This window comes from Ursus maritimus, unplaced genomic scaffold, assembly GCF_017311325.1.
Source record: "Ursus maritimus isolate PB19 unplaced genomic scaffold, ASM1731132v1 scaffold_3, whole genome shotgun sequence".
Taxonomy (NCBI): Eukaryota; Metazoa; Chordata; class Mammalia; order Carnivora; family Ursidae; genus Ursus; species Ursus maritimus.
Window position 1 is genome coordinate 26766575 of NW_024425563.1, and position 13151 is coordinate 26779725.

Below are 13151 nucleotides of genomic sequence, written 5' to 3' on the forward strand. Positions count from 1 at the left end.
ACATGAGTTTAGACCTGCATACCAGGAACTCCACATCAGCCCCAGGTACCTAGTGAGAATTACTGATGAGACAAAAATAATTTGTCTCTTGTTTAGACTACTAATATTTGGATGTTTTGCCTTTTTAAAACAAAACCAAATCATAACTAGGGCATGTACATTATCTCATATAATCCCCGTAACAACACTATCATTATACCAATTTAGAAGTGAGGAATGAGGCTAGGAGAAATGAGGAAAGAGGTTTGCCCAAGGTCATCCAAACAGGAAGAAGTAGAGCTAGGATTTACTCATTATCACTAAGCTTTAGGAAACTGTCTAGCTCTCTGACCATTCCAAAGGTATCCCACACAGATAAAAATCAGTTGTTTCTTTTTTTTTTACTTTTTATTAAACTATAATATATGTAGAGAAAAGAGCACATTCCTTATTTTTTAAATGAGGAGCATATTCAATCGAAGCATTATCTGGTTTCTAACCTATTCATTCGTTCATATGCTCATTTTCCCTCATTCATGTGCTCATTTTCCCTCATCCCCAGATAAAGGCCACATAGGCACCATTCTTTCCATGTTTATTTTATGACCCAGAAACACATTATTAAAGTCCTCTAGAGACTTCTCTTTTGCAGGCTAAAAAACCATGAATCCTTATTGCCTTTCTTTATGGACTTAATTTCCTAACTACTTGAATTATTCCCGCTGTAAATCTTTAAACATTCTTTAATTCCTCTCAGTCTTTTACCTAAGTACCGCTCATGGTGGCAAACGGAGTAGCATATATGGCTTGAGAAGGAGTTTTTCACAACACTTCCTTTGTACCAGGCCAGGATTCACACATTAGCCCACCCGTCATATTGAGTAGATTTAAATACTTGGTGAGTTAAGAAGTTCTTTCTGTTTTTCAGAGACAAAGAGAGCTTTGTGTTATTGCTGAAAAGCCACATAAATAACTTGAAAACAAAGGGTTTGTCAATTACAATCTGTTCTTTATGTTTTCGGGATTTGTATTTGGCTAACCATAATCCACTAAAATTCATCTGTGGACAGGAGGGCATGGGAAAAGGTGGTGCAATAGTTTCTTTCTGGGACAGACCCAGTGGGTCAGCAGACAGGGAGAGGTTCACCATGCTAGAGAGGTAGATTTAGAGCAGGACAATTGCCATGGGTTAGGTGTCAGAGGGAATAACTCAAGGAATACAACTTGTTATCACACACCGCCAGAAAAATCTGGGTGCCCAAATAGCTTAGATTCAAAAGAAAGATCTATGCCACTGTATAAAATTCTAAAATTTAGAAGTTTAGGAGTTGTTTCCAGATACTTGGGTAAAAAAATTCAGAAAAGGGAAATGCCTTTTGCTAAGAAGGAGTACTCAGAGGTAAGATTAGGATTTCAAAGGGTACCCTAAAGATGCTTCAGAAACATGGAAAATTAGAGGGAAGTTGAAATTCACCGATACGGTAAGTTAATTACAGAGATGAGATAACCTTACAGGAAAGAAACAAAGGGAGTATCATTACACACAAATAGATAAATAATGTGAAATATTTGCAGGTTCTGGAGACACTATCATTAAAAATGATTTTCATGTACTTAATATAATGGTGGGAACATGAAATTTAGATCCAAAATTCGTGTGCATCACACAAAAGATGAATTTCCCTAATATATGAAAACTGTTGTCGATAAATTGTTACCCCAATGGAAAGGGATATGAAAAGATAGTTTATAGAAGCAGAAAGACAAATAGTTCTTCTGTATTTGACATGATTCCCCATTGTACTCAAAATATGACAATTAAAAATTTAAACTACCAATGAAATATTTCTCATCTCTCAAATTGGCAAGCATCAAAATATGTAATCAAACATTATTGGCAAGATTATGTGGAAATAGGCCCTTTCATAATTGCTGGTGGGAGTGCAAATTGATCCAATTTCTTGGGAGAACAATTTGGCAATGTCTATTAAAATTACAAAGGTACACCTTATAGCTTCAGTGCAACATCCTTAAGTCATATACTCCCGCACTGTGAAATGACTTGTGTTCAAGGCTTTTATATTGTAGCATTTTTAAAATTTGAGTATGGCTGACACACAATGTCATATGGGTTTCAGGTGTACAGCATAGTGATTAAAAAAGTTTATACATTATGCTATGCTCACGGCAAATGCAACTGCCATCTGTCTATTTCAGTAGACATTTTGCTATTACAGTATCATTGACTATATTCCTTAGGCTGTGCCTTTTATTCCCATGACTTACTCATTTCCTAACTGGAAGCCTGTATCTCTCTCTCCACTTCCCCCATTTTCCCCACCCCCCACCCCTTCCTGTCTGGCAACCATCAGTTTATTCTCTGCATTTATAGATCTGATCCCACTTTTTGTTTCCTTCTTTATTCATTTGGTTTTTTAGATTCCACATATGAGTGAAATCATATGGTATTTGTCTTTTTCAGTCTTATTTTAGTCAGTGTAATACCCTCTAGGTCCATCCATCTTGTCTCTGAAGGCACGAGCTCATCCTTTTTATGGCTGCATAATATTCCTTTGTGTGCACATGTGCATGCGTGTGTGAGTGTGTGTGTGTATGTCTCACGTCTTCCTTATCCATTCGTCTATCGATGGACACTTAGGTTGCTTCTCTATCTTGACTATTGTAAATAATGCTGCAGTAAACATAGGGATACACATATCTTTCAAATTAGTGTTTTCATTTCCATTTCTAGGGTAAATACCTAATAGTGGAATTACTGGATCATATGGTATTTCTATTTTAATTTTTTGAGGAAACTCCATACTGTTTGCCACAGTGCAGTACCAGTTTATATTCCCACCAACAGTATACAAGGGTTCCTTTTTATCCACATCCTTGTCAACACTTGTTGTTTCTTGTTTTTGATGTTAGCCATTCTGACAGGTGTAAGGTAATATCTCATTATGGTTTTGATTTGCATTTCCCTGATGATTAGTGATGTTGAGCATCTTTTCATGTGTCTGTTAGTCATCTGTATGTTTGTATATATTGTAGCATTTTTACCATGACAAAAGATTTTAAATCATTTGAATGCTCATTAGAGTAAGGGCCTCATTAGATCCGTAGTGATTCGCTCAATCAATGCAATACTACTTCATTGTTTCAAATAAAAAAATTGAAAATGAGTTCTTTATGTATAGATCTGGAATGATTTCTGTGCAGAGTTAATAGGTGAAAAAAAATAAGGTGCAGAATAAAATGTACATTATATTAGCATCAGCATAAAAAAATGGTAGAGGAGTCTTCTGTTCACTAGTATATGCATAGAACTAACTAATACTAACCTAATAATATTGCCCCAAAAGGAAATGGGTGGGTTGGGGACAGATGTCAGAAGGAAATTTTCTCTGCATAACCTTTTGTATCTTATAAATACCGAAGATATGAAAGTATTGGATAGTTCATATACAGTGTTCTTTGTTTTTTAAATTAATAAAAGCTAAATTAAAAAACTATCTAGGCTTGGGCCCAACCTCAGCCTCTCCAAGAGTTATTTTAACCCTTGAAATACAACTTACCTATTTTGGAATTTCCCTAGCAGTAAATGGTACTCCTTGCTTATCACACACTATTTCAAGGAACAAATGAGAAAAGAAGTATGAAGGCACTTTGTAGACTATAAAGTAGATTATTTGATCTCGATGATCAAGAAAAGGAACTTGGGTGTTCTGCTATAAGTCAGGGAAACCTTTTGAAAGTATTTGGTTAGGGTGATGAAATCTTCAAAGTCGTGGTTGAGGGAGGTTACAGTAATAGCAATATCCAAGATAGATTGGAGGAGGGTAAAGAAACTTGGGCTGGGTACATCAGTGTGTTACTGAAATAGTCCTGGCTGAGGTGACAGTGGTCTGAACGAGGGTGATAGCATTGGAAATGGAAAGCAGACATTAAACTATTAAAAATGTTTTAAAAGAGATTCTGGAGAGTAAAAACAGATAGTATACAATAATTGCTAAATAATAACTTTGCAAAATAGCAAATAAGCAATTGCTAAATATGGGGGTCTGAGAGATATTAAGGAGTCAAGGTTATCATATTGGAAGAATAGAAGATCCTATTCCTAATTAGAGTCTGGTCCCCCTCCTGTGTGTGCAAACACACTCAGGCTTTTCTTCTGTCATAATTTGTATTATTCAGTTTATGGTCTCTATTTATCTACCTCCCTCACTAGATGATGAGATGCTTGAACATAAAGATCATGCTTTGGTTGTGGCATAAGTGGCACAAAAATGTTTGTATGTATACAAGCTGGACATAAGGGAGGGATGATGGAAGGGAGGGAGGGAAGTATCTGTTTTAGAGGGAGAGATGAGCAATGGAATTTTATGTGTGGAGAGATAGAAGTAACAGTATATGGTTCAAAATAATACATTTATATTTTATTTAATCCTATTAGATTTTTTCAAATGTTAACTTTGTTACTATCCAATCAGTCCAACACATCATTCGGCATACCCCAAATATACATTCTCAACACCAACATTCTACCGTAAGGCCAACCTCCCACCAGCCATGACTTCCTAGTTCCATTCTACAAAAGTTTTCAAAGGTGCCAGCAAGGCTTCTGGTGGGCTATTTAGTAATAGCCAAAGCCTTAAAATGTATGTAACTTTGATTCTCCATTTGAACTTTAAGGTATATAGTCTAGGTAAATAAACATGGTACATGAAAAAGATAATTAAGGGAATGCTTGTCACATGGAAGTTTATAACAGCAAAACTTTTGGAAACAACATACCTTGCCAAAAATTGGAGATTGGCTAAACAAGTTATGGGATATCTCTACAAAGGAATCTATTGTTATCATAACCAATGATGTAGCAGATTACCAAATGGAAAGATGCTCCCTAATCACCAGTAAGTGACAAGAGCACATTACAAATTATAAAAGGAATGCATAATATAATTCCTTTTGGTGATACTATAATATTGTTGAAAGGCTACATACCAAAATATTAACAGTGGTTATCTTTGGGTGGTGGTATCATGGGGGATATGTATTTCTTTTACTTTCTACTTTTATTTATTCCCAAGTTATTCAGTAAACAGGTATATTTTTCATAGTAAGCAATACTTGAAACTTCAAGAGGAGTAGACTTTGCCATATTCATGTTTTTAATGTCCAAGGTATAGCACAAAATATTGCACATACGTGTTCTATAACTGTTGAATGAAGAAAAATATGTTTAAATATACATTTATATTTAGTTATTATAAATAAAATCTATATAGGATGTAAATATAAGAAATACATATTCTCTGAAGCAAGAGTTGCAGCAGTCATCACTGCAGAGGAGAGCACTGGTATCACCAATTCGACCACTCACAGAAGAAACAGGTCACACAGGTCAGGCCAAGTAACTCCAGTGAAAGGAAGAAAACCACCAGGTCATCAGCAGCTAGCAGGAAACAGAACCAGCAGCTTAGCAAAGGAAGGCAATGAGTACACAACTTTCTAGGAACCGCACCCTCCCCAGACAGTTGAAGAAATCCAGGCTATTGGCCAACGGGACTGACTCAGGCATCCTTCACCTGTTTTCTGGAATCCACGTGAAAATGACTCCTCTCTTCTGAGCGCTCATCAGTGAGCTTGTTTCACGCAACCAACGTGGGCACTTAGAACCCTCCAGTGGGCCAGAGACATTTTGTAAGACAGGGAGTGTAGTCTGGAAGCAGGAGCTATCAGATACGCTTCCTTTACTACTGGTGGTTAAAGGATTTCATAACACTGGCGGAAGAGGAAAGACCGTTCATTGTGGTGTTAATGTAGTTCCATGGAAGCTGCCAACAGATCTCACTTGCCCTACCAACCTCCCACCTACTTGCCTGTCTTGACTATGGAGACAGAAACAAGGGTGCAGGTGAACAGCCAGCAAGTGCTCTGTCCTACTCTGCCTATCAAGGAAGTCAGCAGTTGGGTTCTTGTTTGTGAGGATGGGACCTGGCAGTCTGGCATACCGGCAACTAATCAGATCTAGAATTTACCATCTTGCTCGTAATGATTATAAATTAACACTGGAGCCTAAACTGTGATCTCAGTGAGGGTAAGGTCCATGTGGTGCTCAGCTTTACAGCATCCGCTCAGAGCTGAATACCTAGAATGCAGTAATGAGAAACATGACAGAGGCTGAGCACTAGTGAAACTTAATTTCTTTTTCATAACTTGTTTTCTTTGACCGAGGTATTTGTTCAGTTAACCTTCATCAACCTTCCCATCATTCCTCACTGCAAAGTGAGCCTTTGAAAAACTGGGTAGATTTTTCCCCAAATCTCCAGATTAGCAAACAATCGTGTTTAGCAACTTTTATTTTTTTTCTGTGTGGAAAATACTGAAATATAATATGCACTTAGGTTTTGGAGACCAGGTGCAAATAGACTTTGTTAACTAGATGAACACATGCCAATCTTTCGGTTAAGTCTCTGCACTGAACCATGCCTAGGTTTTTAGGTTATGGTAACCACGAGTAGGGGTATTAACTGGAACAGCAGGGTGTGATTTTGCTGAAGACGTGTCCTAACAGCCCACAGGAACACATTTGCATTCCATACTTAACTTTCCTGTTATCTGACCTCTATCTGCTATTCCACACCAGACAGCAACCCCTTCCACATAGCCCCATTTGTACAAATAAACCCTTTACTAATCTGTAAAGAAACCCAGAAGGAAAGGTGGGGAAAGATAAACAGGGAAATGTACTGAACAATAACTATAAAAGGATATGAGATGACTGTGTAGATTAATGATTAAAATAAAACGCAGGAAAGCCAAAGGAATGGAGTAGCTGGGGGAGGGGTTAGGAATTCTTAAATTAACACCCCCTAGACCTATAAACAGAATGGGTCTTTTTTATTAAATCTGCAACTTCAACTCATTCAAGATGCCCTTTTGAAGAGAGGGAACACAAGCAGGGGGAGTGGGAGAGGAAGAAGCAGGCTCCCAGTGGAGCAGGGAGCCCGATGCGGGGCTTGATCCCAGGACCCTGGGATCAGGCCCTGGGCCGAAGGCAGACGTTTAACGACTGAGCCACCCAGGCACCCCTCAAGATGCTTTTAATATGAGAACACAAGAGATAACACAGTGTATTGCAAATGAGCTTTGGTGTCAAGTAGAAATGACTTCATAGCTGGCTTTTGATTTATTAGCTGAGACCTTGAGCAAGTAACTTTTCTGAGCCTCAGTTTCAATGTCAAAAAAAAATTAAGAGAGCGGTTATATGAATTACTGATAATCTATGCGGAGTGCACAGCTGACATGTAGGTGCACATTAGGTAGTATCCACTAACAGTGATGACCTCTCTTACCAATAAACCCTGACCAGTGCACGCAAGTATTATTCCAAATAAACTACTCCCTTTGAAAACATAATGGAATGAACTGGGGAGGGGAAAATCCTCTCCTTGGTCATTCCTAGGTGAGGCACTGGCAGGCAGGCAAAGATTACACCAAGGGAGTATTTCTGATTTATATATTGCTCAAAGTGAAATTTTATTTTTTAAGCAAGATTTTCCAAAACAACTTGTTACTGTTTTGATTTTTCTTTAAGCTTTATGAATTGAAAGAATTTATTTAGTCTGTTCTTTAAGGGCCCCACTCAGGAAAATCTCAGAAATAATCCTCAGCTGAGGCAGTTTTCTAGTGAAAACTAGGAGATTCAAGACATTTCTGGGACAGAAAGGAAGCCTGAAATTTGAAGTGACAATATTAAAAGTACATAGAAAGCTACCAGGAGGAGTTAAAAAAGGATACTTTCCTGATATCGACGTGACTCCCCATTAATCAGATTATCAGAAAGAGGAGTAAAAGGAGTACACTTAAAAAGAAGGAGCTTTGTGAAGACAGGCAGTAGGAACGGTAGGAAAGATTTCCAGGATGATCCCCCAACAGTGGCGGGTTCAAAAAAGTTTACAGTCCTATTTGATCTTTCTTCATTTGTCAACGAGCACTAATCTATTAGTTGCCTCCTGATGGTCCATTTGCTCCTCCAGATGTTTAAGGAACATATAAAACAAATTCTTTAATTTGGAACTTTAGTATATAACAAAAGAAATTAATTAAGAAAGAAGAGTATAGGTAAAGTAAATGAAACTGTAGGCATATGCATACAAATATTGTACACAGCTGTGTTTTTGTTGAACTATCAATCAACCTCCCTTTCCCTTCCCTTGCCCTCCACACACAGTGGGGATGAGCATCATTTTACTAAACTCAGTGTCAGCCCTGCTTCTTACCTGTCCTTACTCCAATTATTCTCCTCAGATTCCAACTAGTACTTGCCATTAGATTGTGTGAACCCAAGATCCTACATCTGCATCTCCAAAGCTCATTGTCTGTGTGGTCATGACGTTATTGTTTGGCAGTCTTCCTTAACATGACTTCCACTGTCTTCCTCAATACAACTTTATTATTCTTGGAAGCTCTGGACCAGAGAGATAAAAATTTATTATTTATTCTCAGCATTTTTTGAAACTCTCGCCTCAAAACGCTGCTCTTGTGTCCACCAATCCTAAACCATTATATCATAATCATTACCTAATTCCAATCAAGTCCTTGTATTGAAAGACCCATCTTAAACCAGAATCGAAAAACCTCATAAATAGTCCAACATTGTCCTTCCCACTCCAAGATGCTATTAAAACTTTGTCGAGGAAGAAGAAAGCTTCCTTGCCATGGTAAGCAACAAACTCAGTTTTGCCTTAGCAACAGGTTATTTTTTGGTGGTATTTTTAGGGAGCCAGCATTCAGCAATTGCAAGCCTTCTTGCATGGATGGCCTCCTTCTTGGCTTGGTGATTATAGTATATAAGAGGGGTGTGTGTGCATGTGCGTGTGTGTGTGTGTGTATAATTCAGTCCAGAATAAGAAAGGTTTTTATATCTACTGTTAGTGTGGCTGCTGCCTTTTACTGTTTTCTTCTATCATTACAGTCATGCCTTACCCTATTGAACTTCCCTTAAGCTTTCTTCTAAATGCTGTGCTTCCGTGCACTTTCCTTTGTTCTTCTGGTGTGCAATGAAAGGTCTCAGGCATTCCATACATCTAAAAGTCTACAACCATGACCCTATGCCCACTAGACAACAATTCACGGAAGATGATCATAATCCTCCAGAGGACCCTTCTCCTAATTGGCAGCTCTCTCCCTGGTCACACTAACTACCCGGCTCCAACATGGCCAGTCCAGTAAGGTTAGTGTTGGCTCCGCGGGAATGGTTACATCTCTACAGACATGGTTACTCAGACAGCTTCCTAGCCTCTGAGGTCAAAGAAGACTGTGTTTTCCATGGAAGAACAATGTTTCAAAGCATTCATTGAATGGCTGCTTTCTAACCTAGGGAGCCTCAACCTGTTATTATTTTATTGCAGTTTCCTACTTCATACTTTTAACCTCCCCTCACCCTCTTCCAACCAAGTTGCTGCTTTTACAGGTGTATCATTGCAACCTAATGTCTACAGTAGCAAAGACCAACACAGAAAGGCTTTTACACATTTTATGATCATGGAGGTTCTGAGGTGAGAATTGTAAATTACAAAATCATCATGGATCATTAAAGCCATGCTGCAGTTTTCCTTTTGGAAACCCAGCAATGAAGTGTTTAAAACAAAAGAACGATGTGAAGATAAAGCAGAAACAAAGATTGCTATCATTGGTGGGCTAACTTTTCAGAATGGTAGAAGATACTCATTTTTTTAGAACGAGGCAGTGAGTGAAAAGAATGAGTGGCGATTTATATAATGAATAGTTTTCTTGCCCTTTGTCTCATGACTTTTTAAAACTTTTCCCTTTATCCTTTTTGTCTACCTTTTTTTAAAAGTTACTGTTTCATACATTTTGAAGTGGCATAACTAAGGGGGCCACAACAAAAATATAAAAAGAAACGTAGAATAACAGGTAATAGCTGCATTTTCTGCTATGGTTTTATAACTGTTAATTTATATTTTACATCACTTCTCCTAAGATAAATGAGAAACAGATTCAAAAAAGGACCCAGAACATTGAGATTTTGAGTAATCTAACCCACTCAGCAGAGCAATACATTGACAACAGTGATGAGACACAAGATTTTTATTATATATTCTCTAATTTAAAAAATTAGCATGTTTCAATAGCATGTGACTATATATAGTCACATATAAATATATATAGTCACATATATATAAATTTTATACATGCCCTGTTATACCTATATAACTTATATACCTATTATACCTATATAACTTATAAGATCTGTATGATACACAAAACCAGAAATTTTGTCAAGCGCTGAGGATAAAAATACAGGAATAGAAGATATAATTTTTGTATTTAATCCAAGATTTTCCTTCATTCCCTGAGATGAACTAGACTGAACTATAGTATTAGACCTTTCAAGGTTTTCCTTGCATCTTTAAGAAAGGGTAGAATAAATAGAAGACTTGGGCCCTTGAAGTTTAATTAACTATTAGAAAACAATTCAAGTTTAATCTAGTAAGTTAGTGTATGCATGTTTGAATGCCTATATTTACACTACCATGATGAAGTGCTTTCCCTTGCTTGAATAGCAATTATGGAGAAGTGCATTTGGTTTTAGTATCTGATAAATTGGGCCCAGGGTTGAGTTTATTTAGTAAAATAATAACTCAAATAAACATATAGTTGGTATGCATAGTAGTTCCCCTCCTTAGCCACGGGGGATACATTCCAGCACTTCCCACAGATGCCTGAAACCACCAATAGTATTGAGTATATATACCATATATACTATGAGTTTTTTCCTGTACATCCTTATCTATGTCTAAAATTTCTAAATTAGGCACAGCAGGAGATTAACAACAGTAATAAAATCAAGCAATTATAACATTACACTATAATAAAAGTAATGTGAATGTGGTTTTTCTCCCTCAAAATATCTTATTGTACTATACCCATCCTTCTTGTGATGATGTGAGATGATAAAATGCCTACATGATGAGATGAAGTGAAGTGAATGACATAACATTAGGCTACTACCCACCTTCTGATGACATGTCAGGAGGAAGATCGTCTGCTTCTGGACTGTGGAAAGCGAAATTATGGATAAGGGGGAACTAGCTGATCATAATTATTATTAATAATAATCATAGGTAGGCTTTACACATATATGATAGGTTATTATCCTATCAACTAGATTATACACTTCTTAGAGAGAATATAACCCTTTATTTTTCCAGGGTATTTAGCATCTTGTATATAGTAGGTGCTCAAGAAATTGTTTATAGCGTTTAAAAAAAATAATAGTAACAGGCTCAATATGGAGTCACTTGCCCCAAGAAAGCAAAACAAGACTTAGTTACAGAAATGTGACTTTTTTTTTTTAAAGCTTAGTTTTTTGGTTTTTTTTTTTTTTAAGATTTTATTTATTTATTTGACAGAGATAGAGACAGCCAGCGAGAGAGGGAACACAAGCAGGGGGAGTGGGAGAGGAAGAAGCAGGCTCATAGCAGAGGAGCCTGATGTGGGGCTCGATCCCATAACGCCGGGATCACGCCCTGAGCCGAAGGCAGACGGTCAACAGCTGTGCCACCCAGGCGCCCCCAGAAATGTGACTTTTAATCACCACTTGGAATTTCCCGATCAGGACTAGTGTGGTAATCTGCATGACAGACTCCCACACAAAGGAAGGTGACCTTGCCTAAAACAATTCTTTCTTTTCTTTTACTAATAACTTTCCATGTCCCGCCTTGTTTCTGCCTATAAAAGTCTTCCATTTTGTATAGCTCCTTGGAGCTCACTTCTATTTATTAAATGGGATGCAGCCCAATTCATGAATCATTGATTAAAGCTGATTAGATCTTCAGACTTAGTTGAACTTAGTTTTTTAACAACATTATTATTTCTCTTCATTGTACTTGCTCAGTCACTTGGGCAACTAACCGTTTACTGTTTTGCGGTTGGTTTGAGGAGCACCTGAGGCTTCTGTCCCTGGCAGGACAGTTTCCACTCACTGACTTTTGACAGTTGTGAAAGGAAGTCTGCAAATAAACCACATGCTAACGAAGCTTTAAAAAAAAAAAAGTCATTATTTTGACCTTATACAAGTGATATTACTTAAACAATTTTTCTTCTTCTCACCATACTTTTATTTCTCTTACCTAAATCACAGACAATTAAGCAACTATAGACTGTAAACATAAGGAGTTGAAATAAGTAAGGGGAGATAGTGGGGCCAGAAAGCCTTCCATCCAAGAAACATTCCGTCTCCTTACATATTAGAACTGTTATCTAGTTTCTGCCTAGATATGATGAGAGCAGGAGGTTATAAATCAGTATAATTTACCCCTAAGGTTCTTTTCAATCCTTTCAATTCTAAATCTGAATTTTGGATTCAGAATCCAATTCAAAATTGGATTAAAAAGCGCAGCCCCCCCCAACACACCAAAGTTCTAGATTCCCCCACCCTCTCTACAATAAATAAATAAATAAATAAATAAATAAATAAATAAATATCTCACCCTCTATTTCACTCTCCATCTCTGGGATGACCTAGTTCTGCGAGGAGAAAAGCAGCACTGGGGTATGCCAGCGTGAGCAAAGGTACTATTCTTGATATGAGACTGCGCCGCAGCCAGAGCAATGTCCAACCTAGCTGGCCTCAAATCGTTTCATAATTCTGGGGGGGTTTGAATCTCCGTCTTTGGCCCTTAGTAGACTAACCTAGGAAAGCAGACTGGTCAGAGATAGAGATTGAAAAAGTGAACGAGGCCCCGTGGCAACGTTTCAGATGCTGGGGCGTGCAGGCATGGAGTCTCGTGTTTATTCTTTGTGACCGGGGCACAGCTGGCTTTGAATTAGAACATTAAATATACAGCACCACAGTTTGGTCTCAGGCCCGGCCTCTGGTTTGTGGCATTAGGCCATTCGCCTCTGCCAGCCGGCCCTGGCTCTAGTTCCGCGATACAGGGATTGCCCATCAGCTCGCAATCACACCTGTTAGGTGCTTCCCCACTCCTGCCTCCGCCCCAGCAAACGCCTCCCCGCACCGCCTGGGACCCGGGTGCAGAGCGGGGGAAGGAGGCGGAGAAGCAGGGCCCGGCCTTTTCCAGCGGACCCCCGCGGGACTCGGCTTGGAGGGGGGGACGGGGAGGGGGCCCCTGCGAAGA